The sequence below is a fragment of the Nyctereutes procyonoides genome, unplaced genomic scaffold (genome assembly GCF_905146905.1).
Source record: "Nyctereutes procyonoides isolate TBG_1078 unplaced genomic scaffold, NYPRO_anot_genome, whole genome shotgun sequence".
Classification (NCBI taxonomy): Eukaryota; Metazoa; Chordata; class Mammalia; order Carnivora; family Canidae; genus Nyctereutes; species Nyctereutes procyonoides.
This window is the reverse complement of record NW_026575046.1, coordinates 60,066,674-60,092,773: the sequence shown is the minus strand read 5'-3', so window position 1 is coordinate 60,092,773 and position 26,100 is coordinate 60,066,674. Positions and strand designations below refer to the sequence as shown.

The following is a 26,100-nucleotide window of genomic DNA, read 5'->3' as shown; positions in this document are numbered from 1 at the left end:
AGGAGCCCCTGAGGCTGGGGCTTCTGGCTTGAAAGGAGTAGTTGAGACAGGCCACTGTAAGGGAACTCCGCTTGTACTGGAGTTGTACTAATGAGCTCTTTGGATCAGGAGGGCCTGGTAAATGTGGCAGCTGACCCTGGAGATCAGGTCCCCCACCTCCTGCTATTATTTATTTGAGAGAGAGAGAGAGAGAGAGAGAGAGAACACCTGAGTAGGGGAGAGGCAGAGGCAGAGGGAGAAGCAGGCTCCCCACTAAGCAGGGAACCCGACTTGGGGCTCGATTCCAGGACCCCAGGATCATGACCTGAGCCAAAGGCAGACACCTAACCGACTGAGCCGCCCAGGAGCCCCTGGAGGCGAGGTCCCATGATCCAAGACTTGGCAATTAGCCCAGGAAAGCAAGCCCTCAGGGCCTGCCGCCTCTACTGCCCTCCGAGTGAGCCTCTGCAGGGCTGGGGCCCAGTGCGTCATCTGCCCCTGGCAGCGGTGGAGGAGTTGGTGGGTTCTCACCAGGTTTCTTTCCTTCAAGGTTGTGTTGTGCCCTTCACAAGAGGCCTCCTCTAGATCTGCTAGTCCTGCAGCAAACTAGCGCTGAACCCCACAAAGCCGGTCCATTTTGTTCCTGTTCCATGCCTCTGGGGAAGGACAGTTGGGGCTGGGGATGGGGTGGGTCTTATTCCCAGTTGTTTCTGCCACCACTCAGAAATCTCAGTGAGGGGGCTTGGGTGCTCACTCGGGAACAGTGGGAATGAAAATCACCTCTCCCCCCAAAAAAAAGAAAAAAGAAAAAGAAAATCACCTCTCCCTGTCCCGAATTTGACCTTGGCTACTGTCCCCTAATGATGACTTCTGACCGTGACTACAGTTCATTTGTCTCCGTATGGAAGAGTCCTGGGGAAGGAGGGTGCAGGAGAAGGTAGGGTCAGGCCTCATGCCCAGGCTGAGGCACCTTGCTCCCTTGAGCTGCACGTGGTGTGAGGACGCCCCCTCCATCTTTGGAAGGGCTCCCTGTCACCCTTCCATCCCGTGTTGTGCAAATTCCATTATCTCCTCCATCTCCTGACTCTGTAGGTGGCTTTCATCTCTGCCCATTTTCTGCTGGCTCTGCAGAGGGCAGGTGAGGCCCTGCTCTGAGGAGGGCTGAAGTGGGGAGCACCAGGGAGAAGGGAGTGGGGAGGAGCAGGGAGGCTCTCATTCTGGGCTGGGGCTGATTACTTCTAACCCAGCAGCAATCAAGCGTGCCTCACCACTGTCAGAATTAATTCCCTTCTCAAGCTCCCCTTCAGGTAGGTGAGAAATGCCTGTGCCTCCTATTAACATGAGCGTGACCCCGTTCCTTGTGAGATGAAGACCCCGGTCTGATTATGCGTGGGGAGGATCCCCACCTGCCTGCCCTGGGCGGCGTGACAACAGCTCACTTGCCTTAACTGGCAAATGAACGGTCCCACGTCTGTCCTTTCTCTGTAATGCAAAGATAAGCCCACATTTGTCCTGGCGGGGGACAGGGTCAGGGAGAAGTTCTAGTCAAGTACGTGCCCAGCAGTGTTGGCAGTGAAGGGGGAGGCTGTGCATAGGAACAGCCGGGAGAGTGCTGGGCGGCCTGGGGCCAGCCTGCTGCTTGCTCGCCTTTGGGACAGAGTCCCTTCCCTCTGTGCGAGGAGACGGCTGCCCCAATCCATCTAGAAGGGCTTTTGAGTCTGATGCTTGCTGATTCCAGGCTGTCACTGAGCATGAGCTTAGAACCTCATAAAAACTGGACTCCACCCAGATGTCCGTCGACAGATAACTGGATCAAGAAGATGTGGTATATATATGTCTACCACACGTATGTGCATGTACACACACACACGTAGTGTGTATACATGGGCACACACGATGGGATATTACTCAGCTGTGAAAAAGAATGAAACCTTGCCACTTGCAATGACATGGATGGAACTAGAGGGTCTAATGCTGAGTGAAATAAGTCGTTCAGAGAAAGACAAATACCATATGATTTCACTCATGTGGGATTTAAGAAACAAAGCAGATGAACATTGGGGAAGGGAAGGAAAAATGAAAAAGATGAAAATTGAGAGGGAGACAAACCATGAGAGACTCTTAACTCTGGGAAACAAATTGAGGGTGGCTGGAGGGGAAGGGGGTAGGAGGAGAGGGTAACTGGGGGATGGGCGTTAGGGAGGGCACGTGATGTGATGAGCACTGGTTGTTGTATAAGACTGATGGATCCCTGACCTCTACCTCTGAAACTAATAACATTTTTAAAAATAAAAGAAACCTGGGATCCAACAGTTTCAATGTTAGAGGGAGGGTCTAGAAAGTTCTCTAGAAAACTGAGTGAAGGAGCCAGATCAGCAGGTGGATAAAGACCCTCCCTCACGATACGATGCTGCTCCAGACCCCAGAAGAGCTTCTCCTCCTGGCAGTTCAGTGCCCAGCCTGGTTTGTGTGCAGTGGGAGGGAGGCCGAGGAGGGGACGGTGTGTATGTTCCTTCGTTCAGATGCTCTTGTGCGCATCACGTATTTATTGGTGCCTCCTGTCATCAGGCCACATGGGAGAGTGGAATGACGTCTGTGTTATATGGGGCTTCGCCTCCTGCTCACGCAGGACCTGGACAGACAGCTCCTGGCCCCTTGGATGTGGCTGTGTCCTCTGCCTGCCTTTGTCACTTGTGGGAGGATGAACCAAGGTGGCATTCCTGCCTTGGAGTGGCTGTCACCGCAGGCCATCCCCTTCTCCATCCTCTGCATGCATGGCAACGGGCCTGGCATCCTGGAAGATGCTGAGGCCGTTCGGAAGCTCCACTGTCCGTAAGTCCTGCAGCTCTGCAGTGGGGCAGCCAGATGCCTGGCCAGAAATACCACTGATACAGCGTAGGGACCAGAGCCCCACAGTCTGGGGACACAGGACTGACTGAGGTGTGTGATCAGAAGCCGTTTCATGGGATGGCACAGGGTTGAGTCTGGAGTGGGTCATCATTTGGAGGAGAGGGGAGAAAGGTCATGGGGTGGGGGGCAGGAAGCAGTTGGAGTTACGGTAGGGAGCCACAGAATGTGAGGGGGATGAGGGGGAGAGGGAAGCCTGGGTGCTGGGGTGTGGGAAGGCGAGCACGCTGTGCAAGGTGGTGCTTCTGTACAGGCCCTGGGGGAGGGGCACCCGGACCACCCAGTGTGGAGAGTGCACCCAGTGTGGCAGGACGGCAGTCTTGGGGAGTGTTTCCTCCCCATCCCTTTTCAAAGATTTTATCTATTTATTCATGAGAGAGACAGAGAGGCAGAGACACAGGCAAAGTTCTGGAGAGGCAGGCTCCTTGCAAGGGAGCTGATGTGGGACTCGATCCCGGGACCCTGGGATCACGCCCTGAGCTAGAGGCAGGTGCTCAGCCATGGAGCCACACGGGCGCCCATTTCCTTCTGCTTTATTCTCTAGTACTAGACACTGGACTCAACTAGTTCCAGTTTCTGTCCTCTGTTCTCTTCCTTAGCTCAGAAGTCGATGGAACACTGCCATTCACTTGGTCTTGGAATAATTTGCCCTTTCTTCTTGCAAAAGAGTAACCACCCCACCCCAGCCCTCCTGCTGCCTCCTCTTCGGCCTGCAGTTCTCCACAGCACTCTGTCTGTCCCACAAGCCCCACGCGGACTAGTTTGGCTGCAGCTCCTGATGCTAGAGTCTTGGCTCTGTGAGGGCAGGGACCTGGGCTGATTGGCTTGCTACTCTACCCCCAGCCCTCAAGGGGGCTGCTCTAACCAGGAGGCTTTGGGTGTGTGGTTGAGGGAATCCTTGAGTGGACAGCAATTGGGTTGATGGTTCTTTGATCACCTGTCATAGGGCACGTTTGTGCGGCAAGATCCTGAGTAATTCCCCCAAACCGTTGCAGTGCTCACTGGTGAGTGGTAGACATTATAGGACGCTGCTCCGGGCTCCCAAGGAGATGATAGAACAATCCTGAAGTCATGCAAAGGGCTACCGGCGGGTGATGCCTCCCACCTCTCTAGGTAGTCATGGCTCATCTGGGGTACCAATGGTCACTGTGACAGCGGGGGTGAGCTGGATGGCGGTGGGAACACCACAAAGACAGAATGGGGTTTTGACTTACTGACAGCCTTGATTTGAATGAGGTCCTGCAAAACGGCATCGAGAAGGGACATATCCTCTTCCCCACGGTGTTGGTCAGTGTCATGATGTTGACCGTATTTCCTTGTCTTCAGCAGGCAGCCAGACTGGACCCCATCTTCTGTGTTACTCAGGTCCCCGTGGGCTGGGGGTATTCAGAGGAGGGAGGGTCCCCATACAAAGTGGAGCAGAACATCAATGGATACAAACCGCTGTTAGCCTGATTCCTACCCCCAGCACATCTGTGGGCATGCTGGGTGGACTGCCTTGCCCTCCCTTCCCCCAAAAGGCCAAGTCCGCCCTGTGCTGGCCCTGGAGGTGGGCTCCAGGTGGGGAGGCACACATGGCAGGACAGCTGCTATGGCCAGGACCAGGCACAGATGAGACGGAGAAGCAGAACGGGGGAGCGGGAGGAGGTGGGGTTTGGGTGGGGATGGCACACGGTGTGGGGTCATCAGGGGCGAGGTGACTCCTGAACAAAATTCCAAGATTTAGAACAGAATTGTAAAGATTCCTGAGTCTATGAGCTTATTTGCAGGGTTGGGAGAGAGAATTCTAGGTAGAGAGACCAGCAAGTGTGTGTGTGTGTGTGTGTGTGTTGGGGGGGGTGGCTACAGGTGGCTTCCTGGAAGGTGCTGAGAGGGCGAAGGGAAGGAGGTGGCAGGAGAAGGCGCTGTGTGGGAGGGGATGCCCAGCCTCCCTTGTGAAGGCCTTGGCTCCCCCAGCCATGGTGACCAGTTGCTGATGGCTTTGGGTAAGGGAGTGACTTGGCCAGATCTCTTTCAGGAAGAGCAGCCCTGGTAGCAGGGTAAAGGATAAAGGAGGGGGTGAGGCCAGAGGCGGGGCTTGGGAGGCTGCTGAATGAATGAAGGAGAGGGAGTGGTAGGAGCCCGATCCAGCCTGTGGCTGAGGACAAGGACAAGGATGGGGACAGGTGGACTGGCCAGGGCCTGGTGACTGACAGATGCTTGGGCAAGGAGGAGGCCTAGTGCAAGAAGCCAGTCTGGGCCACCCTCCCCCAAACCGCCCCAGGATGTAGAGCCTGCAGGCTCTGGGAGGAGGCCAGTGGGGTCACTCCCCGGGATCGGGCCCTCTGGAGCTAGACCACATCTGGGGGCTGGGGACGGGGCTGTTTCGCATCCCTGGGTGCTTGGGAGGTAAAATTGTATCTTGTACATCCCGTGTCGCGCTCCAGCTTGAGCCAGACTCACTTGGGAAGGGCTGCTTCCTGGGATTCTTGCTCCCCTCCTTTCTCTTCTACTCTTCCCTTCCTCCCCGGATGTTTCTCCAATGTCCTCCCTTCCCGTCATCTCAGGATGAGCAGCTGGGGAAGGGGAGCTGTGGAGTATGCCCAATCAGGGAAAGGTCAGCACCCCGAGATTATAACCAAGGCCTCTCCCATCTCTCCATGCCTCCCACATGGTGAGAAGCCAGACTCCATAGCTTAGCTAGAAGCAAGTTCACTTCGCACCAGCAGCGGGGCAGCCTGTGGACGACAGATTTCCTGCTGGATGTTCCAGAGCCCGTACCCAGTCTCTTCCTGATGGGGGTGATCTGTCTGCCCCTCAATGTTTTCTCCAAGTAGGCAAGACCTGTGTTGCCTAAGTCTGTGTTGGCAGCAAAGTGCAGGTAACATGCACCCTGGTCTCAGGGGCCGATAGTCAGCTGTTGATCAGCTGCATCTTATCCACCTGCGTCACCTGCACCATGACCTCTTGTGGGAACCCTGGGCTAGGGCTGTGCCCTCACCTCGGCTGTGGAGGAAGGAACCCTGGCCCAGGTGAGCTTTCTCTAAGCAACACCCTGGGCTCAGTGCCGGGGACCCAGCCATGTGTTTGGCACTTAGGTCACTAGAGCTCGGAGGTGGGCGCCGTTGACCTTGACTGCGTATATCTGTGAGCAGAGTGGAGAAGGTTAGAAAAGGCTCCTTGCTGTCTCTGCTAACTTCTAGGTTGCTTCCACAGCTCTGTTCTGGCTTCTCTTTCATCGCTGATGTCACTAATGCCGTATATTTATTAATAAATTCCCTCTGTCAGAGATACCGAGGGTGCTTTTGTTTTTCTGACCAGATGCTGACTGATACAGATGTTTGATGAGGGTGGAACATCTAGAAAGCAAGGGGGCATGGTAGGCAGACTAGTATCTCCCCAGAGACGCCCATGTCCCACTCTCCTGAGCCTGTGTGTTGCTTCATGTGGCACAAGGCACCGGATTGTCCTTGGTTATCCATGAAATTATCTTGGATTATCTGTGGAGGGGGGGCCTGGAAGCACAGGGCCTCTGTGAGAGGGAGGCAGGGAGGGAGAGTCAAGGAGGGAGGTGTGATGTGGGAAATAGTGGTTGGATTGCTGGCTTCGGGACCAGGGAAGGGCCACAGATGGAGGAATGCAGGCCGCCTCCAGATGCCGAGGAAGACAAGGGAATACATCCTCCCTAGAGCCTCAGAAGGAACTCAGCCCACTGACGCCTTGGTGTTAGCCCAGTGAAAACCATGTCAGACTTTTGACCTCTGCAACTGCAAGATAGTGGATTTATGTTGTGTTAAGCCAGTAAGTTTGTGGTACTTCATTATAACAGCAGTAGGAAACTGATATAGGGGCGAGAATTTAAGATGCCGTAAATCACACAATGGAGTTTGGATCTTATTCTACAGGACTGAAGGCTTATCACTGCTCAGGAGTCCGGGTGTGCTAAGCGTATGAACTCTGGAGTCAGGCCGCCTGGTTTGAGTACCAGGCTTGTGGATGATCAGCTTTGTTAAGCCAGTGGTTTTAACTTCTCAAAGCTGCAGTATTTCCATCTCCAGGATGGGGGAATAGTGGTTCTTATGTCATTAGGATAGTGTAAGGATTAAATGAGATGATGCATGCCGGGTGTTTGGCACAGTGTAGGCCAGGAAAGCAACTGTTACCGTGACTTGTTTTGCAACTTTGGGCTACAGTGTCTCACCAGGAGCCTTGATCTCTGTATCTACCAGGAGGAGGTAATAGGAGGCCCCTCAGCCTCCATACCCCACAGGAATAAGTGGATTTTGTGATAGGATGAATTGGAGAAGGAGCACCCCTGCTGGCCTTGCACAGTTTTCTCCGCCCACCCATGGAAGGAGCAGGTGCCTGTTTGCCCTCCCTACTCAGCCACTCCTGTGTCGACACTGCAGGCAAGCCTGGATCCCTGTGCCCCTTAAAGGCTGTCCTGGTTTCTGCTCTCCTGTACTGTGCTTCAGGCATAAGCTATTTTAGTTACAAATTTCTTGAAATGCTACACCTTCCTTGCCCACCCGGACTGACCTCCCCAGGTCCAGCTGCCAGGTATTGATTTTTCCTTTAAATATTACTGCAGCCCAGGAGCATGTATGGATTAATTGATGAGGCTAGGCTTGTACCTGCACACTTCATTAACAGCTGCTACTAATTAGTGGAGTAGTCATTAAGAGACCTATGGGGTTTTGAGGATAATAGTTTTATTTTTTTTTCCCCATGACTTTTAGGAATGCAATAAATAAATGGGGAAGTAAAACACCATGGTCCTGGGGTCGGATGTCAGTCACAGGGTGGTCTTTGCTCAGGGTTTCCCCCCCAAGAACACAACAAAAGCTACAAAATTACTAGAGTGGGACTAGAGTCAGCAGCGCTTTAGAGTCATCTGGTCTACCACGTATGTCTGCTGTGGCTGGGAGAGGGACAGGGCCACATTCTCAAGGTCACGTAGGGATGGGGAGGCTGGAGCTGGGATGAGCACCCAGCTTGATCAAGATTAAAGTGTGTGAATTTGGACGATTTATCGACCCTTTTGGAACTTGATCCCGGTGGATCGCATGTGTGTTGGACCATGTGTGTAGAGGGCTGAGGAAGATTGAGTAGAGTGAGTCCTCGACAGATGGTACCCATTGTACCCTGTGCTCCTTAGGAAGGTGTATCTGACTCAGTCCCTGTGCTTTTCTCAAGCTGACTTGACTTGCTCACTGAGCCCACACTGAGATGTTTTACAGCAAAGGAACAGAGAGCCTTGACTTCCTATTTCCATCTTGTTTTAGAGATAATGATAGTAATAATTCGAATCACTAACCTTTCCTGTAAGCTCACTGCATGTCAGAGGGTACTGTTCTGAGTGCTTTACGTGGATTAATTCATGTTATTCTCTTGATGACCCTCTGAGGTAGGTGTTTTTGTTGATATCTATTTCATAGAAGTGGAAATGAATGTACTGAACTTGCCGGTGGTACCCAAAAAGGAGGGGTTGCTGAACCCAGTGTTGTAGAACTGGTTCAGCCTCTTAGAGAGGTTGATTTCCTGGCTAAGGGAAACCCCTGCCCCCCTGGTGCACCTAACCTGGGTAGCAGCTGTGTTTGTATCCTCCAGACCTCAGCTGATTAATCTGAGGTGGGCACTTGAAGCAGAGGCTGCCCCACATTATATGTTTTGGGTGACCTGACTCAAAAGCATGAACTGGGCTAGTCTGACTCCTCTCTGACTCCTCCCTGAAAGAAGATGAGCCTGGGAGTGGGAAGAACTGATGAGGTTGACTAGGGCTGGAAACCCATGATGGTCATCAGCTGTGAGTGACCACAGGGAACTGGCCAACTGAGAAGGAGGATGGAAAGGTGTATGGATGCCACGAGGGAGACTGCTAGTTATGGAGGGGTGCCTTGGTCCCTGATGGCCTCACCGGCCTGGTTCCCATGGAGCCTGGCTGCTGCTGGGCTTCTGTTTCAGGATTCTGACGATGACCTGCTTTGGACCGAACTCTCCTTATACGGACTCTCCTAGAGTTAGTGCCTCTCTCCAAACTGGCCAGGAGCAAGAGGAAGCAGCCAGGCCCTGGAATATCCCCAGTGTCAGCAGTTATAGAGAGGGTTCTGTTGTCACACAAGGAGCTGGCTGCTGGCTTCCTCCAGCGCTAGAAGCCATTTGGGATGAGGACACCAGTGGCCAGCATTAGACAGGGGGCAGTACCCAGGCCCTCACTTGGGGGCAATCAGTCACTCAGCAGAAGGATGCTCCTATCCCTGCTGCTGGAGCTCATAGGAGCTGGGCAGGAGGTGGCTCTGAACTGGACAGTGACACTTTATTAATAATTGCAAAGTGGCAGCTGCAGATATTAAATGAGACCAGGAAAATTGTCAAAGAGAATGAAGATACTATTACTTGGCAAGTTTTTTCTTCCATCCCTCCTTCTTCTCCCTCAACTACCAGCTTGTGGGGTTGGGGCTTGCAGAGCAGAGCTGATAGCAGTTATTGAGAAAAATAGAATCATTCCGTGTTTGTACATCCTAGAGCTTGTACTGTCAATCAGAACAGTTGCATATATTTTTGACATCAACTACCAGTTATTCTTTCTGTCTCAGAAAAATCAGAACCGAAGATGGGAAAACTCACCTGAGGGTGTTAGATGTGGAATCAGAGCCACCTGAGTTTGAGTCCTGGCTCTGTCAGCTTCTGTGTGACCTTCACCAGCCTTGTGGCCGCTCTGGGCCTCAGCACCTACCCCCCCACCCCCAACTGTTAGATGAAGGAGAAGACCGCCTAGGTTGCCAGAAGCCCATTTGAAATGCAAAGGATGAATTTGTTCAAATGCATAGGGTGATTTTTGCTTCTTTCTCTGGGCCTCCTTTTCTTTCCTCTTGTAAAATAGACGGGTTGGACCCATGGCTCCTTCAAGTCCCGACATTCAGGAATTGTATCACCACAGGTGGAGTCTATGACTAAGTAGAAGGAGAAAGCTGGCCTTCAGAGGTGCTTCCTCGTGGCAGGAGGTTTTGAAGATGCAGGAAGTAGGGGTTTGATTAGGAACTTACTGCTCTCTGACCGGCCCCATCCTTTCTGGCACAGCCCAAACCCCTTCTTCCAGGAGGCCCTCTTGGATTCCTTCAGGCATAGGCCATCTCACCCTTTCTGAAGGGTGTTTAACCTTGGTCTCCATCCCAGCCTTTTTTCTGTACTTGGTGGTCTGCCTGGGATGTTTGATGGTGGTAACCTCCCTAACAGCACGTACAGACCCTAGCCTTAGTCCCTAACCGCATCTCTGAGTCTATGAATGGATCCAGTGCATTGATATGGGCTGGGGATGCTCTGTTGTGGGCCAGCCAACCAGGATCCACCGGTTTCACATTCCTATCAGGCAGAGGGTATCAGAAGCACCCAGACTCCCCAGCCAGGAGCCCCTGTTGATAGCCACATCCTCTTGCACCCTGGGGCCAGCGAGCCCAAGACCATATGGACATTCTGTTGGGCTCATGACCCATACTGGCTTCATGGAAGCAGGTGATGCACCATCTCAAGTGGAGGTCCATCTCTACTCCCATTACAATACTTGTACTCATCATGGGAGCCTGGCCAGCTAGCAAAACGTATGGCACCAAGTTAAAGATGTTGGTCCTTGTTGGTCTCACTGAACATCTAAATTTCTAGTAAGCATGTGGCATGTGTTATGTGACATCATTTGAGGCATCCATTGATTTATTTATCTTCCTGTTCATTTAGCAATGTGCCCCCCAGGTGCTGGGAGTACAGAGGTGAACAAGGTGAAAATAGTTCCTGGTTTTGTGGAGCTTGCAACCTGGGGTGGGGGGAAATCTATACAACAAAGCAAACAATTGCAAAAGTATTGGATGAACATGCAGTCTGAGGACACCTGGGTGGCTCAGTGGTTGTGATCTCCCTTTGGCTCAGGGCGTGATCTCGGGGTCCTGGGATCGAGTCCCACATAGGGCTCCCCCGCAGGGAGCCTGCTTCTCCCTCTGCTGGTGTCTCTCATGGATAAATAAATAAAATCTTAAACAAAAATTTAAAAAAGAACATGCAGCCTGGTCTGTGGAGTTGAAGGTGGCCAGACAACAGTGTGTTGGTACAGGGCAGAGCACCTGGAATGTTCTGAGCAAAGGGTCAGCAAGTGTGAAAGAAGACAGGTGAGAGAAGCAGTGGGAGGTCTGGGGAGGGGAATCCCTTCGTCTGGACAACAAAGCTTGGATGAGGGAAAGACAACATGGTGCTATGGAGATGGGCAGAAGCTAGATTCTAGGGGCCTTTGATAAGCATGATGACTTGGTTTGGACTTTAGCCTGAGCGCACAGGAAGCCCTTGAAGATTTTTGGACAGGCTTTCATTTCAGGAGGATTTCTCTAGCTGCTGTGTGGCTAGGAGGAGCATGGGGGTGGGGACTGTGGTAGTCACGCAGGTAAGACATGCGCAGAGCTAGGGCAGGTGGAATGGAGTGCTGCGGGTGGGAGATGGGATCAGGACCTATAAGGAGGAAGAGCCACCAGGACTTGGCTGCGGGGGAGAGGGAGAGGGAGCATCGAGGCAATTCTTAGGTCTCTGTTTTGAGCAACTGGACAGATGGTGGCTTCTTTGATTGAGATTGGGAAGAAGATGATGGATTTGTTATGGGGTGCCTTGAAGATACCCAAGTGGTTCTGGAGTTTAGGAGAGATTTCTGGGGTATCACTAAAAATGAGAGGAGCCTGGCCTGGAGATGGAGACAGACTTCCCTGGAAATGTCGGGAGGGAGAGCTTTGTAAAGGCCTGGGAAGGGCACGAGAAACCCTTCCCGATGCTCCATGGCCTCCATTCACAGGTGAAACCCATCCTCACTTACCAGTCATAATCCCATAACCCCCCTCTCCATCAACCCGAGGAAGGGTGGAGATGGATCATAGAGCAGTAGAACATGCAGGTCGGTGAGGGCAGTCCTGGCACGCTTTCCCCTCCCAGCTTCGGAGCCTTGGGGCCTCTGCACTTTCTTTGCCCTACTTTGGGCCCCCTGGACATGTTGCCTCCTCTGAGAGGCCTTCCCTGACCACTCGGTCCCAGACCGCGCCAGCCAGCAGTGCCAGCCAGAGCATGCGGTTCCATGTCTTTCAGCGCTCCCTTCCCTGGCACTCTGAAGTCCTTTCTCCAACCATTTGTGTCCCTTCTTCCTGTTTTCTCCTGGCCAGAGTGCAAGACCCCTGTGGGCAGGACCTTGTCCATGCACGGTGGACAGCGGCTCCTCCAGCCTTCTCGTTGGCTGGAGGTCTCCTTGGCCTCCGCTTCGGCCTCTCCCAGCACGATCCCCAATCCCCGGAGCAAGAGCTGGGGATGCTGGCGTTGAAGTCACCCTGCAATCACCCACTCCTCTCCCTCAGCCATTTCTATCTGAGCTCCATCCGCCAGCAGGGTGTGTGTGGCTCACTTCTTCCTCCTTCTTCTGCTCTTGCAGGTACCATCCACCTGCCTCTGTCTAAGCAGACATCTTCTCCTGTGGCTATTTTACCTGGGACTCTTCAAAGGCCATCTGGAAAAACCCCAACAGTGGGGTGACACTTTCCAGAGGCCTGGCGTCTAGCCCTCACTCACCTGCCCAGTTATCTCTGCCACTTTGCCCTTCACTCCCTCTGGACTGGATTCACAGAGCTCCTAGCATCTCCAGGCAGCCCCTCCCTCTCTCTCACTTTGGAGCTCATCACTCCACCTGGCACACGTGGCAGGGGCTCTATACACCCTCCCCGAGTTGATGGATGACCCGTCCAGCAGCATGGAGGAAGCGGGACTATGCCCCAGAACAGATCTGCCCCCTACTTCTCTGCCCTTAGGGGGAGCCTGCCAGATGGCCTCTCACCCTCATAGCGTTTCTTTCTTAAGCCTCAGACCCTTCCCTGCTTCCTAGTGTTGGATGCCTGAGCCTCAACCGGGTGCCTCCAACGGCCTCCGGAGCCCCAGCTACCTTAGGCAGCCTTAATTAATTGTAAAATTGATGAAGCGGCCCCCTTTGTTAGGCTGGGCTGGTGTTTGTTTGTATTTTCATATTATTATCCTTTTATACTTCTCTGGGCGCCTTCCGCTCTCTACTGACACCTTTTATTGGGGAAATGTTAATTTAAAAATCATCTATAATGCAGGTGTCACAAATCAAAGCTGTTCGGTAATGAGTTGCTCTTATGTCGTATAAAAACAATTAATTAAAACCCTTTCTGAGAGAGCCGTGCCGGCAGATTTATGTTTCCCAGTGTCTCCCCTCGACCTTCCTTTTTAAGGACCCTCGTGCACTCATCTGCCTTCTGTGGGAGGATGGTTTCCTCCTACCTCTGCCCAGGAAATAGAGTCCTAGCCCGGTGGAGTGGGGATGGTGCCAGGAAGGCATCTGGGCTTGCCTCTGTGGCATAGAGCGCCGAGAGGGACTTTGCTCTGGTCACATAGCAATCGAGTGGCAGTGCCAGGCTCAGAACAGCCTCTGCTGCCCAGGTCCTGTCCTTGTCATGACTGTTGGTGCCTCTCCTGCCGTCCTCCCGACAATGTACGAGCACATGCCCTGCTGTTTTGCCGATGCTGGGCTAGGAAATAGCACTCGTTTCCCCACTGACAGGCATGCTCATGTCACAGACGGTTTTCCGTCCTTGCTAACTGGCTCAGCACTTACTTAGGGAGTGTAACCTAAGGCATCTAAACTCTGGTTTGGCCTCTGCTCTTGATTCATCGTGTGTAACCCAGCGTGAGCCGCCTCTCCTTGGTTGGGCCCCACCCTGCTTCTCTGCAACATGGGTACATTGATTTAGATGGGGAACTGCAAATTGAAAGCCCTCCTGGTACCATTAACACATCGGGCAGGTCTGGTGGGAACAGTGGAGACTGGCCAGGAGCATGTCCCTTCTGAAGGGGACAGCCTCTGTCACCTCTGGATGTTCACGGTCACTTGGGAGAGCAGGCCCCACGTTGCCCTTTCCAGGACAAGCTGGACGCCCAGCTCAAGGGTTTGTAACGTTGGCAAGGGGGTCGGCCCTTGGGTTAATTTGCTCTCAGAGCCCCTTCTCGCCCTGCCACTGTTTTGCTCTGTGTCTTAGGGGGGCTCTCCCCTTAAGGGTCCTGGCTTGGGTGCCTTGAGTTGTCAGAGGTGCGGGTTCTGGATGTTGACAGGAAGGTGAGTGGCTGGGAGGCAGGGCTAAGCCTGGTGTTTCCCTTATCTCCCTGCCTTGGGTATCATCTCTGGCGAGGCCCGTGTCTCTGGCACCAGTCGGAGTTCCAGGCCGGCTGGGTCACTGAGGCCTCTGGGCTCTGGTGATACCTCCTGCCTTTGTCCCTGGGGGGCTTGTTGCTGTTGCTAATCTCTGTGTAGCCTTGCTGATATGTCATGTCCTGTGTTTCTATTAAATTGCCTCTGCTTTAAATACCTGGAGGGGTTTATAGGTTCTTGGTTGGACTCTGACTGATACAGTTAATATTATGATTATGATTATTATTATTACTTAACACAGTGACGGCTTGTCTGTGGGCTGGGTGGAGTGTGGAGAGCACCGGTGCGTGACTGGTTTGGGTAAGCTGAATTTCAGGGTTGTGACTTGGTTCAGAATGGACCTGGGAAATCCGATACTGTCAGCCCTTGTATTTTAGGAACCTTTACTCTTCAGAGCAAACATGTTCTCCAGGGCATCTGGATTCCGGTCCATCTACCTCCACTAAACAGCTGGCCTCTTGCTCTTCACACTGGGGCCTCTTCTGGCCCTGCCCGGCCCAGCCCCTGGTCGGTACGCCCTCCTGGCAACAAGTTGGCATTGCTGCCTGGCGGCCTGAGAGAAGACCTGGGTGGGCTCCAAGCAGGCATGTGACTTTGCCTGCACCCTTACACCTGCCTTCAACACCCAGGCCCATGGTGCAAGAGTGCAGGTCAGGACCAGAGCCCGGGGCTCCTTCCCTGGGCGGCCACCTGTGCACCCCGCTTGGTGCCAGATGCTGGAGATGTCGCCACTGGGAAGACCCAGACTCACCACTGGGGAGCTGGGCACTGATCCAACGGGCATGGAGCGTCCTGCAGGTCAAGGGGGAGTGAGCTGAGCGGAGGAGCCCCGGGAGGGAGAGCTATGGGGCTCCGCAGCTTAGCTCCTGACTTCTGGGTTGTCTCACCTCAGTATCGAAGATGCTCCCTTTCCGCCTGACATCGTGTGATTTGGGGACAGTCCGACTCGGAATGAAAGAGGCCAGCCCTGTGGCCGGCCACCCCCTGCCCCTGGTGGTGGCGCCTGTCCCGCCAGCCCTCCTGCCCTCGCAGCTTCGGGACGGCTCCCTCCTGGTGATCTCATCCTCCCCTCTGAGTGGGGCTGTGAAGTGTCTCATCCAGGCTTTTATCTGGCACATCCACAATTATAATGTCAAGATTGAATAATCTGCCTTTATCTCCCGGGTGACAGCCATGTAGAAACTTCAAAAGAAACAGTTTTGCTGGCATCTAACGGCTTTTGTTAATTACTATATCCCAAAGAAAATGAAATAAAGGAGGAAGAAAAATGATATTTCTCTGTGACAACTTTGTAAAAATATCAGTGATGAAGAGGCACAGTTTAAGGGCTTTAACTATTCATGCAGCTGAGATCAGGCCTCTACCCACCCGTGCGGGGCCCGGGGAGTGTCTGAGGCTGCCTGTGCACACACACACTCGCTCTTGCACTCCCGCCCCCCACCCTCGCTCTCACACACGCGCTGTACACACACGCGTGGATCCTCTCTCACACGCTGAGGCCTTCCCATGCCGTGTATGCCACTGCACGGACTCCTTCACACGATCCCCCACGTGCACACCCCCCCCCCACATGCAGCGCACGCCTTCGCACGTCGTACCGCAGCATCACATATGTTCACACTCACAGTCCCTGCGACACACCCCTCTCCCATGCCCCATTCGGAGCCCCGCATTCACACTCCTTCACAGACTCCCACCAGTGCACCTGCTGTGTGCACCCCATCGCGTCGGGCCCCGTGCGCAGCACTGGGGTTCAGGCACGTGAAAGGCTGTGCTCAGGGGAGACTCGCACGTGGAGCAGCAGGGCTGGTGCTCGGGCTTGGGGGCCAGAACACCGTGGTTTGGGACCCGGCAGTAGTGTACGGTGGCTCTGTGAGCTCGGGCAAGCATTTGCCTCTGTGCTGCGATGCCCTGGTCTGTGACATGGGGACAGTCGTAGGACATCCTGTAAAGGGACGTGAGGACTCCATGAGATAATGCGGGAGAAGGGTTCTCCCACATACTAGCTGCTCTTTACGGGTGTGGAGCCGCTGAGCTGGCCTGGTGTTTAGGGAATGGCTTCACAGAGGAGGTAATGTTTGAGTTGGGAGCCTTGAAGTTTGGATGAAAACAAGGAGCACACATCCCAGGCGGGGAGAACAGCATGCACACGCCATGAATGCCGTGCATTGGGCGTGACTGGACGATAGTGTGGGGTAGCAGGAGGAGGATTAGGTAGGAGAAGGTTCTAGAAAGGTGGGCAGGGCCTGATGGTGACAGCTCCTGAGGGGGTAGAGTTTTCCTGTAGAAGCTGAGGCCACTGAGGTTACATCAGGAAAGCCAGGGACAGGCTGGGTGAGGTCCCACAGTGGGCAAGGCTTGACCCACTCCTTCCCAGGACAGTGGGTGCCCGGTGGTCCTCGGAGAAGGGATATGGTGTGGCCGGCCACCTCTCTCCCTCGCTTGGGGCTGGCTTGAGGGTCCAGCAGGTAACAGCATTCATACGTGGGTGGGCCACGGGCAGCCACAGCGGGTGGAGTCTGCTGCCTTTAGGGAAGGCTGCCCTACTCTAGAATCATAAGCAGCTCCAGGGGCGTGGAAGTGAAAGGAAGATTTCCCAAACATGGGAGATTTCAGACCGAATCATTTCTCTTCGGCCTGATGCAGTCAGGTGGGAGCCTTGGTGGGGGGTCCTGTTGTAAAATATTTCTTTCCTGCAGCAGAGCTGCAAGGCGGGGTTCCCTGGTATTTGCGTGTGGGGTCTTGGCCCCCAGAGGCCCAGGGTAGATACAGATGGTGCCTTTCCACTCCCTGAGGGTGGGAGCCTGGGACGGCAAGTTTGACTCAGACGCAGTGGCAGCCCTGTTGTCAGGAGGGGGAGGCTGGGCAGGCACGAGGAGACCCAGGCATTTGCCCCCCTGGAGGTGGCTGGGGAGCATGGAACCTAGAATCTAGGGGAGCCAGAAAAGAGAGGGGCCTGTCTGATGGGAGAAGTGACTGGATTCTGTTGGTTTTCTGACAGCAGGTGCTTGTAGTCAGATGAGCTCTGGTAGGAGGCTCGGGACTGCTGCAGAGGCTAGGACAGGTGCCCTTAGGGTTGTGCAGAGCACTGTCTGCACTGCCACATGTACTAGCCTGCCCCCCCTTGTCCCCAAATCACCTTCTGGGACCTCACTGAAAACTCCCTTTCCAGATGAGGTCAAGAGAGGGACACCAGCTTGGCCAAAGGCACCCCAGGATATTGGCAGGAGAATGAGGGTTCCACCCAAGGCAGAAGTGTACTGGAGTAACTGACTGAAAATCTGGACAAAGACCCTGGGCTTCCGAGTGCACATCATGGAGGCATAAAAGGCGTGCCACGGTGGTGGCTTTGGGTCACAGCATCACCGTGAAGGCTCCCCCTGCCCTTTCCGGACCCCGGGACATTTCTTGCATTGTCAGCCCTCTTTTTAGTATGCAGTCCCAAGGGCTGGGAGCCCTCAAAGCGCTGGGTCTTCCCTGAGGTGCAGCTAGTGCCTTCCTCTTGCCCTAGGCAAGCCCCTTCATGCCAGGGCCCTGTGCAAGGTGGTTGGGAGGGAGCTGGGGCTCCTCATCCACTTCATTCCCCCCCAATTAACCCTGCCAGCTGAGGTGGAGCACTGGCCCCGGGATCTAATCTCAGCCAGGTCTGGGTGCCCCCTCCTCCGCCCCTCCTTCCCACTAGTCATTAGTCTCCCCCGCTGCAGGTAGAGTGACAGGCCAGCTCGGAGCTCCTGAAAAGGCCTTTGTTTTATCGCCTTCAGTTCAGATGCTTCAGAGCACTAGCAGGCCATATTTTAATCTCAGGTCTTTGCAAACAAAATCGTTAAAAGCAGATGGCTGTGAAGACTGCCATGAATATTAATAGATATTGAAAAAAAGGCCCCTTAATCTTTCCATAAATCTTTTCCGAGGAGGTGGGGAAAGACTCGGAAGAGATGAGGGCTGCAGTGTAGCCAGAGGAACCCGGCCCTTCCTATTTGGGCTGGATCCTGAAGCCTGAGTCCAGTCTCTAGCGCAGGGCAGTGATGAGTCTGGAGCATGAGGTCTGGGCTCTCAGTCCCATCTTCCCCACCCCTTCCCCTACACAGCAAGGACTGGAGGGGTTCTGGGGATGAGGACGGGCTCCATTCAGCGCCTGCTTCCTGCCTGGGCCAACTGTGGAGGGGGCGTTCCATGTAATTCTGCCAATCTATGCTGGTAACCTGTGCAAATTTCGAGGCATGCTAGTCTGGCATAAATTTTTTGAGGTGAGATTATCATCCCCATTTCACAGATTGAGAAAGACTCAAAAGATGGAAACCAGTAGCTCAAGATTGCAGGGTTATTAGTCAATGGAATGGAGGAGATATGGACCCAGATCTGTTTGAGGTTGGGCGTCTGTGTGATGAGTCTTCCGGGACCACCTTGTCCCTCCGGCCCCAGCACTACTCTTCCCTGGGCACATACTTTTGACAGGGCATTTTGCTGTTTGCAATTCATTCATTTAGATCATACGTTCCGCTGTCTTTGTAGTTCTCTTTTACAATGCAAACACCCTTGGGAGAGGTATCCTTTTAAGGACCTGAGAAACATGAAAAGCTGTTTGGCCACATAATCCAGGACCTGAGTTGAAGTCTTCTTAGCTTTGGCATTTCCTGGCTCTGTGACCTTGAGCCGGCATTTCGTTCCATGGAGTTGGTTTCCCCTGGAAGAAAACGGGAATGATGAAACAAGCCTGTGAGAGAGACTGGACCCGCAAGAATTTGAGGAGATCAGAGATAGGAAAACACTTTGAAAAGCTCCTATAACCGTACACCTGCTGAGGAATATTGTTCTCATTGTTGTCCAAACACCTTATTCATTTCCAGGAGCACTTTCATGCCAGGAGGTAATAAGTAACTATGGGGAGCAGGGGTGATGAGACCCGGGGCAGGGGCATGGGCCTGCTGGGAGGGGTGGTGGGTGACAGGAAGGGAAGTGGCTGCTCTACAGAGCCAATGACATTGATCTCGACATTTCTTTTTAAGGCGGGTGGCTTGCTTTGCTTTATGCTTCAGATCTCATTCAATTGGTCTTTCTCCCTCCTTTCTTCCTCCTCCTTTCTCTGTCTCTGCCAATAAGTATTTTCTGGTCACTTGTTAATGTTCCAGGGGTGGAGACTCCGTTGTGAGCACCAGTGGAATGGCCCTTGCACTAAACAAACAACAGACAAATAAGATTGTTACAAATGAGATAAGCACTTTGCAGTTGGGGATCTATTTTTTTGAACAATATTAATACAGTCTTTATTCTGGAGCATCAATAAGCAGTCATGGCACTTTTCCTGGAATTTTTTTCTTGAAGCTCACTGTTAATATATATTTCTTATTGAAATACAGTTGACATATATGTTATATTAGTTTCAGGTATACAACACAGTGATTCGACAATTCTATACATTATGCTGTGCTCACTACGATAAGCATAGTTACCATCTGTCACCATACAACGTTATTACAATCTTATTGGCTATATTCCCTATGCTGTACTTTTCATCCCTGTGATTTAATTATTTTATTACAGAAAGTTTGTACCTCTTAACCTCCTTCACCTGTCTCGCCCATCCTCCCACCCTCTGGCAACCATCAGTTTGTTTTCTGTATTTATGATTCCCTTTCTGTTCTTGTTTGTTTGTCAAGGGGACCCATTTAAAATAGGATGAGGCCTCTGTGTTCTCTCAAACGGTTTCAGAAAAGCTTAAGGAAGTGTGTTGTCATGGCAGCCCTTATGCCCAACGCTGGAAAATGCTGAGAGGCAGCAGGTGAGACCCAGACAACGGGAGGAGCAGAAAGGAATCCAAGCAGGACATCTTTTGTGCTTCTTTCCTGACCAGGCGGTGGCCCAGACCCCGCCCCCTACCAGGCCCCGCCCCTGCCCTGGCTCCTCCCCTGGCCGGGCTCCACCCCTGGGCTGCTCCCTCCCCCTGGTGGGCCCCAACCCTGGCCACACACTGCCCCTCCCCTGCCTCCCCCCCTGGCTGGGCCCCGCCCCTGGGCTGCTCCTTCCCCTGGCTCCTCCCCTGGCTCCTCCCCCAGCCAGCCCCCCCCCCACTGGGCTGCTCCCTCCCCTGGCTCCTCCCCCTCGCTGGGCCACCCCCCACTGGGCTGCTCCCTCCCCTGGCTCCTCCCCCAGCCAGCCCCCCCCACTGGGCTGCTCCCTCCCCTGGCTCCTCCCCCTCGCTGGGCCACCCCCCACTGGGCTGCTCCCTCCTCTGGCTCCTCCCCCGGCCAACCCCCCCCCCTCCCTCCCCTGGCTCCTCCCCTGGCTCCTCCCCAGGCCGGGCCCCGCCCCTGGGCTGACCTCACCCTTGGCTTGGTCCTGCCCGGAGGAGTCTTCTTGAGGCGGGATAATGGGGCTGGGCCTCTGCTCAGGTCCAGTTAAGGGAGCCCCCAGGGTGGGGGAAGGAAAGTCGGGGTGGGGGCTAGGCGGGGCTCACCTCACTGCGTTCTCTGGCTCCAAGTCTCCATGTACAGAGTTCACATGGTGGAAGCCCAGGGACTAGTTTTGAGAGAAACCTCAGAAATGGAAGAAATCCATCACTGTAGTCCCGTTAAACTGTTGCTATTCCAAATGGAAGGAATTCTTGGAGCCCGAGTACAAAGAGGCAGAAGCTTGTCATGTTTCAACAAACATACTTTATTATACTGTATAATTTAAGGTATCATTTTATTCAAGTGACATTCAAACGTGTGAAAAACGGTTGCCTATGCCATAGCCATTAATGAAATCATTACGTACAAATGGTTACGCTTTACCAAGTCATTCATTAAAAGTAAATTAATGAGGGGACAGCATTAAAATTTTTCGCAATCATTACCAGGTCCAGCCTAACCCACTTTTATAAATATTCATCAACAAAAACGTGCCTCAAGAACTCACCCAGTAAATTAAATTCTCGTCTTGAAGTGTTTTGCTTCTATTAATGGCACCGGCCGTGGTACTTTCTTTGATTTGTTTTCCGGAACTTTGGGATATATTGTACGGAAATAATGACAAACTCTGAGTAATCGCTGATAATTAGGCCAAATCTATTATTCCCATGGTATTTACATTTTGATTACTATTTTCCCCCCAAAGGCAATGTCTTGAATCTATTCTAATGCAAGACAAAATAGTATCTGAGATTTTTAGGGCTGGAAGAAAACTCAGAAATTAACTAGTCCAGCTCTTACCTGATCTTAGAACCTCCTGTCAGCATCTCTGCCGGGTGGCCCCTTGGCTTCTGCCTAAATGATGGGGAATTAGTGATGGGGAATTCATTCTCACCTCTGTGGCCCACTCCTCTCTCGGGCCCCTTTGGTTATTCATCTTTACCTCTAAGCTGTACCAGTCACTTCCTAATGTCCAGGTGTGTCCTAAACCCTGTGCCTGGGGTGTGGAGTAAAAGGATTTGACAAGCGTGGGGAAGTTGTCCCATAGACATTGTCACATTCTTGCCTTTCCAGGCTGTAATTCTTTCATCTCCAGGCTAAACATTTCCAGCATATTTGAAACTTCCTCCAAGAACGTGAACTCCAGGCTCTTCCCTTTCTTTCTCTTCCCTGCAGAGAAGGTCTTACCTCTGCAGCCCCTGCATGATCTGGACCTACCTTTCCGGCTTTATCTTCACTGTTACCCACATTTTTCCTCTGCACTTGAATCCAGGTAGCCCGGAGCCCTGGGATGGTGTTTCTACACAGACTGTTCACTGAGTCTGAGCCTTTTCACAGGCTTTTCACTCCATGTGAAATGCTCCTGCTCCTTTTTTCTGCTTCATGAGTTGCCACTCATCCTGCAGAACCCCTGCTTGGTGGTCATTACCTCTGTGAAGCCATCCTGATTGGTGCCTGACTCTCACCCCTGAGAGAATTGATCACATCTCCTCCTCACACTACTTCTGTTCTTGTAAATATTTAGTACCTCCCAAGGGAGCTGGGGGGTGGGTGGGGGTGGGCAAAAGGGCCTCAGGTTCAGGAGAAGTGTCCAGGTTAGACTCTTTCTTTTTGGCTGAAAACAACACATTTATTACCTTGCACAGTTCTTTCTGTCCATCAGAAATCCATTCCTTGGCTCACGGCCTCCTCCATCCATCTTTGAACCTAGCAGCCCTGGGCGGATGGCTCCCACCTCGGACTTAGGATACTACCCCCCTAAAGAGGTTACTTTTGTCACCTCGAAGCAACACCCCAAAAGAAATGATCAGCCCTAGCTTATGTCACCAGCGCACATTGTGTGGAGCACTATGAAATCACAAATCATCTTTGTAAATAATGTAACTATCTTGGAAGGAGTATAATTTTTACTGCATTGCACTTTGAGGACTAAAGGCATTAATTTGTGAAATATAAATATGTGAAACTATCCACAGTGTTGGTAACTCTGTTTTGACACAAAGAAGAAAACATGGTTAGGAGAACCAAAACATGAGGACAGTGAGGTCCTGTCTTTATCCTTGAAAAGTCCTGATAGGTGCGTGTACCACATGCGGGGAATTTAGTGGCTCGCTGGTCTGCTCTACCTTCTGGTCTCTAGAACTACACAGGAGGTTAAGAGCAAGACTGGGGAACCAGACTACCCAGGGTAACTGGGTGGCTCTGGGCCAGTTACTTACCCTTGCTGGGCCTCACCTTGTCCATTTATAAAATGGGAGCGACGACCAGCACCCTATCTCACCGGAGGTCGGCTAATGCAGCACCATATGTCAGTGTCTGGTGTGAGCCTATGACCTAAAAGCTTTCTCTGCTGCGGCTGGAGCGAGGGAGCTTGTCTGTCTCTGGCCCCACTGCAGCTCCTGATCCAGAGCGTGGGGTCTATAAACACCTCGCTGCAGCTCGGCAGGCTGCACGGTCTGGGCCCCCTTGCCCAGAAATCCTGCCCGGACAAACCATACGCATCATTGCTCACTGTCTCGTGAGCCTTGTTGGGGACGTTTGAAAATCAGTAGAGGCCTAGTCCCAGCTAGTACTTGCATTTTCCTCCTACCCTTGAAAAGGCACAGCATCAGGGTGATCAAATAAGATCCTCCCACCGTCAGTGGGCTCCCTATGGCTGCATTTAGTTTTATTTTTCATGGAGCAACAGCCTCATAGGGAACAAGTCTCTTTCTCTCTTGCCTAGTAAGGAGCGAGGAGACAGCTTGGTTCTCCTCCAGGTAGAGTGGCTGATCCCACACCTGATGCAGAGAGTGCAGCTGTTGTCCCAACATGGAGATTCACACACTGGCAAACTCAGGTTTTTCTTCTTTAATAGAGAGACCTTCCAAGAGTGATTAGTCCTGTTTATCCTCTACAGGAGGGATCAGTTGAGAAGGCAGCATGAGTCTGTGTAGATAACCCCTGGGCGTGGGGGGTGGGGATGGCATAGAGAGGTTAAGTGACTTGTGGGAAGTCACACAGCTGAGAAATGTGGGAGCAGCATTTGAGGGCCGATGGAGGGCAATAGAATTAGCATTTTGACTGCGAGGAGTGTGGATGGGATAACTTGCCAGCAGAGTCGAGGTCCCCTGGACCTTTTGCTGGCATAAAGCTTAGGGAAGTGGTTGAGTCTGTGTATGAGTTGGTGGGGGCTGGAGGGCCGGCTGGCGGAGAGGTGACTTTTGCAGTCTGATTGGCTCACTCTAAGAACCAGAAGGCTGGTGCTTTGAGGCCCAGGAAAGAGACATCTCCCACTCCCTCGCCCCAGGGAGGTACCAGAAAGACGCTCTCTCAGTGACACAAAGCCAAAGAAGGATGTGGGCAGAGACGGGCAAACACGGAAAGGAAAGTGACGGGCGACTCCAGACGCCGAGAGAGAGAGAGAGAGGCACCTGACACAACCAAGAGGAGCGTTCCCAGACATCTGCAGACATGCAGGCCAGAGATGTGGAGAGAAACACCCCGAGACAGACAGAGCCCGAGAGATCTGCCCAGACTGAGAGACACAGATGAGAAATAGGCCAGAGAGGCAAATCTGGAGACATAGGATGGACATTCCTCATAGATATGGAGGAACGGAACCGGCAGGACAGGGCCTCAGAGCCAGCCACACAGACCTGAGGGTCATTCCCCCACTTCCAGGCAGTGGGCCAAGGAGTGGATAAAGTGTTTTGTTGGATGAAGACCTGGCAGGCTCTCGAAGAATCAGCTGATGGTCAGGGGCCCCGTGGCTCCGAAATCAGGGCCAGTGAGTCTTGACTCCAGTGAAGGTGCTAAAGGGAGGACGCACCTCTCATCTGCATGGTTGCCGGGGGGTCCAGAAGCCAGTGCGGGGTGGGCAGTACGGACTTGAGCGCAGCTGCCTGTGGCCACCTCACTGGGGCTCAGAGGTGCCAGGGGAGGTGGCAGTGCTCACCAGCAGGGTGCCCCCGGCCACCGTCCCTATCTGCTGCCCCAGCTTGGCTTTCGGGGAATTTCCGCATGGCCTACCTCATGGTGCCAGCTCCGGCTGCACAGACTGCTGTTGCTCTGGCTTCTTCATAAATCTGCACCGTGGAAGCTTCCGAGAGGGAGGGGGCGAGTGTGGGAGGCTGGATGTGCAAGAGCCACCCCACAGGCAAGCAGATCCGCCAGGCCTGGTACAGTTCCCTGCAGAAATGCACTGAGCTCAGGTAAATGCTCATAGGAAGATTCGACCTGTTTAAAAATGAGCCTTTGCGGGCTGCAGCCTCCTTTGCTTCGCCTGCAAATGGGAGAGCTGGATCAGGTGAGCTGTGCGGCGCGGTCACAGACCCAGGCTCAGGATCAACCCAGCTAAATCGGTCATGGCTCTGGAAATTTCCTCTTGGGCCAGGCGTTGCCACAGGGCAGGGGCTCTGTGATTTTATCTTCCGTCGTGTCCCCCGTGCCTGGCACCAAACAGGCGCTGAGCGCACATGGATGGCTGATACAGTCTAACATTTCTGTTCGTATTAAATAACCGTGATCTATTGGGTTCTCGCTACAGGTCCGGGATTTGACTGAGGATCCGCACCATTGTGCCCAAACCTGGCAATGGCTCCAGAAGGAACAAACTCTTGGGACCCATTTTACAGGGAGGAAACTGAGACCGAGTGGGGCAAAGTGATTCTCCCAAGATGGTACGGCTGGGAAACCTGATTGTGCGCAGGTGGCCCAAATCTATATTTGGAGATCTTGTGGTTGCACCTTGCGACTTTTCATAAAACATACATATATTTTTAATTGGCACGAAATGTTTCAAACCCATTAGCTCATTTGCTTTGTAAGACTGAACTCCAAGCCACTGTGCTCTTTTTTTTTTTTTTTAAAGATTTTGTTTATTTATTCGTGAGAGACCGAGAGAGGCAGAGACATAGGCAGAGGGAGAAGCAGGCTCCATGCAGGGACCCCGATGCGGGACTCGATTCCAGGATCACACCCTGGGCTGAAGGCAGGTGCTAAACCTCTGAGCCACCCACGGATCCCCCTCTGTGCTACCTCTTGGCTCGCCATGGCAGCAGCATCCATTCTGGTCTCCCTGCCTCCACTCCCGTCTCCTCCAGGCAGCAGCCAGGGTGACCTTTTCAAAATGCAAGTCTCCTTAGGTTGCCCCGCAGAAGAGAACTGGGGCTTCCCGTCACTCGTGGGGAAAAGGCACAGCTCCTGAATGCAGCCCACAAGGCCCCGCAAAGCACAATGTCTCCCTTTCTTTCAGTTTCTTAATTTTAATTTTATTTTAACCTGCAGTCATGACCCACAAGGCGGCTGGGAAATCAACAGAGTGGCTGGTAAACTGCATTTTCTTAAAGGAATAATAGGACAGGCTAGAACAGAAATAGAAACTCTCAGAGCCGATCACATTTAAGGTGGCAAGAGTAACTTTTTTTTTTTTAAGATTTTGTTTATTCATGAGAAACAGAGAGAGAGAGAGAGAGAGAGAGAGAGAGAGAGGCAGAGACACAGGCAGAGGAAAAAGCAGGCGATGTGGACTCGACCCCAGGACCCTGGGGTCATCCCCTGAGCCGAAGACAGACCCTCAACCCCTGAGCCACCCAGGTGTCCCAAGAGTAATTTTTAACCCATCTTTTA

The 26,100-nt window shown here is 52.9% G+C and overlaps 1 long non-coding RNA gene across 1 annotated transcript in view; it reads left to right on the top strand.

Moving 5' to 3' along the window:
- Window positions 1-26,100, top strand: part of LOC129509966 (uncharacterized) — a 49,272-nt gene that overhangs the window by 7,134 nt on the left and 16,038 nt on the right. The window contains exon 3 of the long non-coding RNA XR_008664447.1: window positions 25,019-25,151. This is a non-coding gene — a long non-coding RNA (uncharacterized LOC129509966). The remainder of the gene's footprint in view (window positions 1-25,018; window positions 25,152-26,100) is intronic.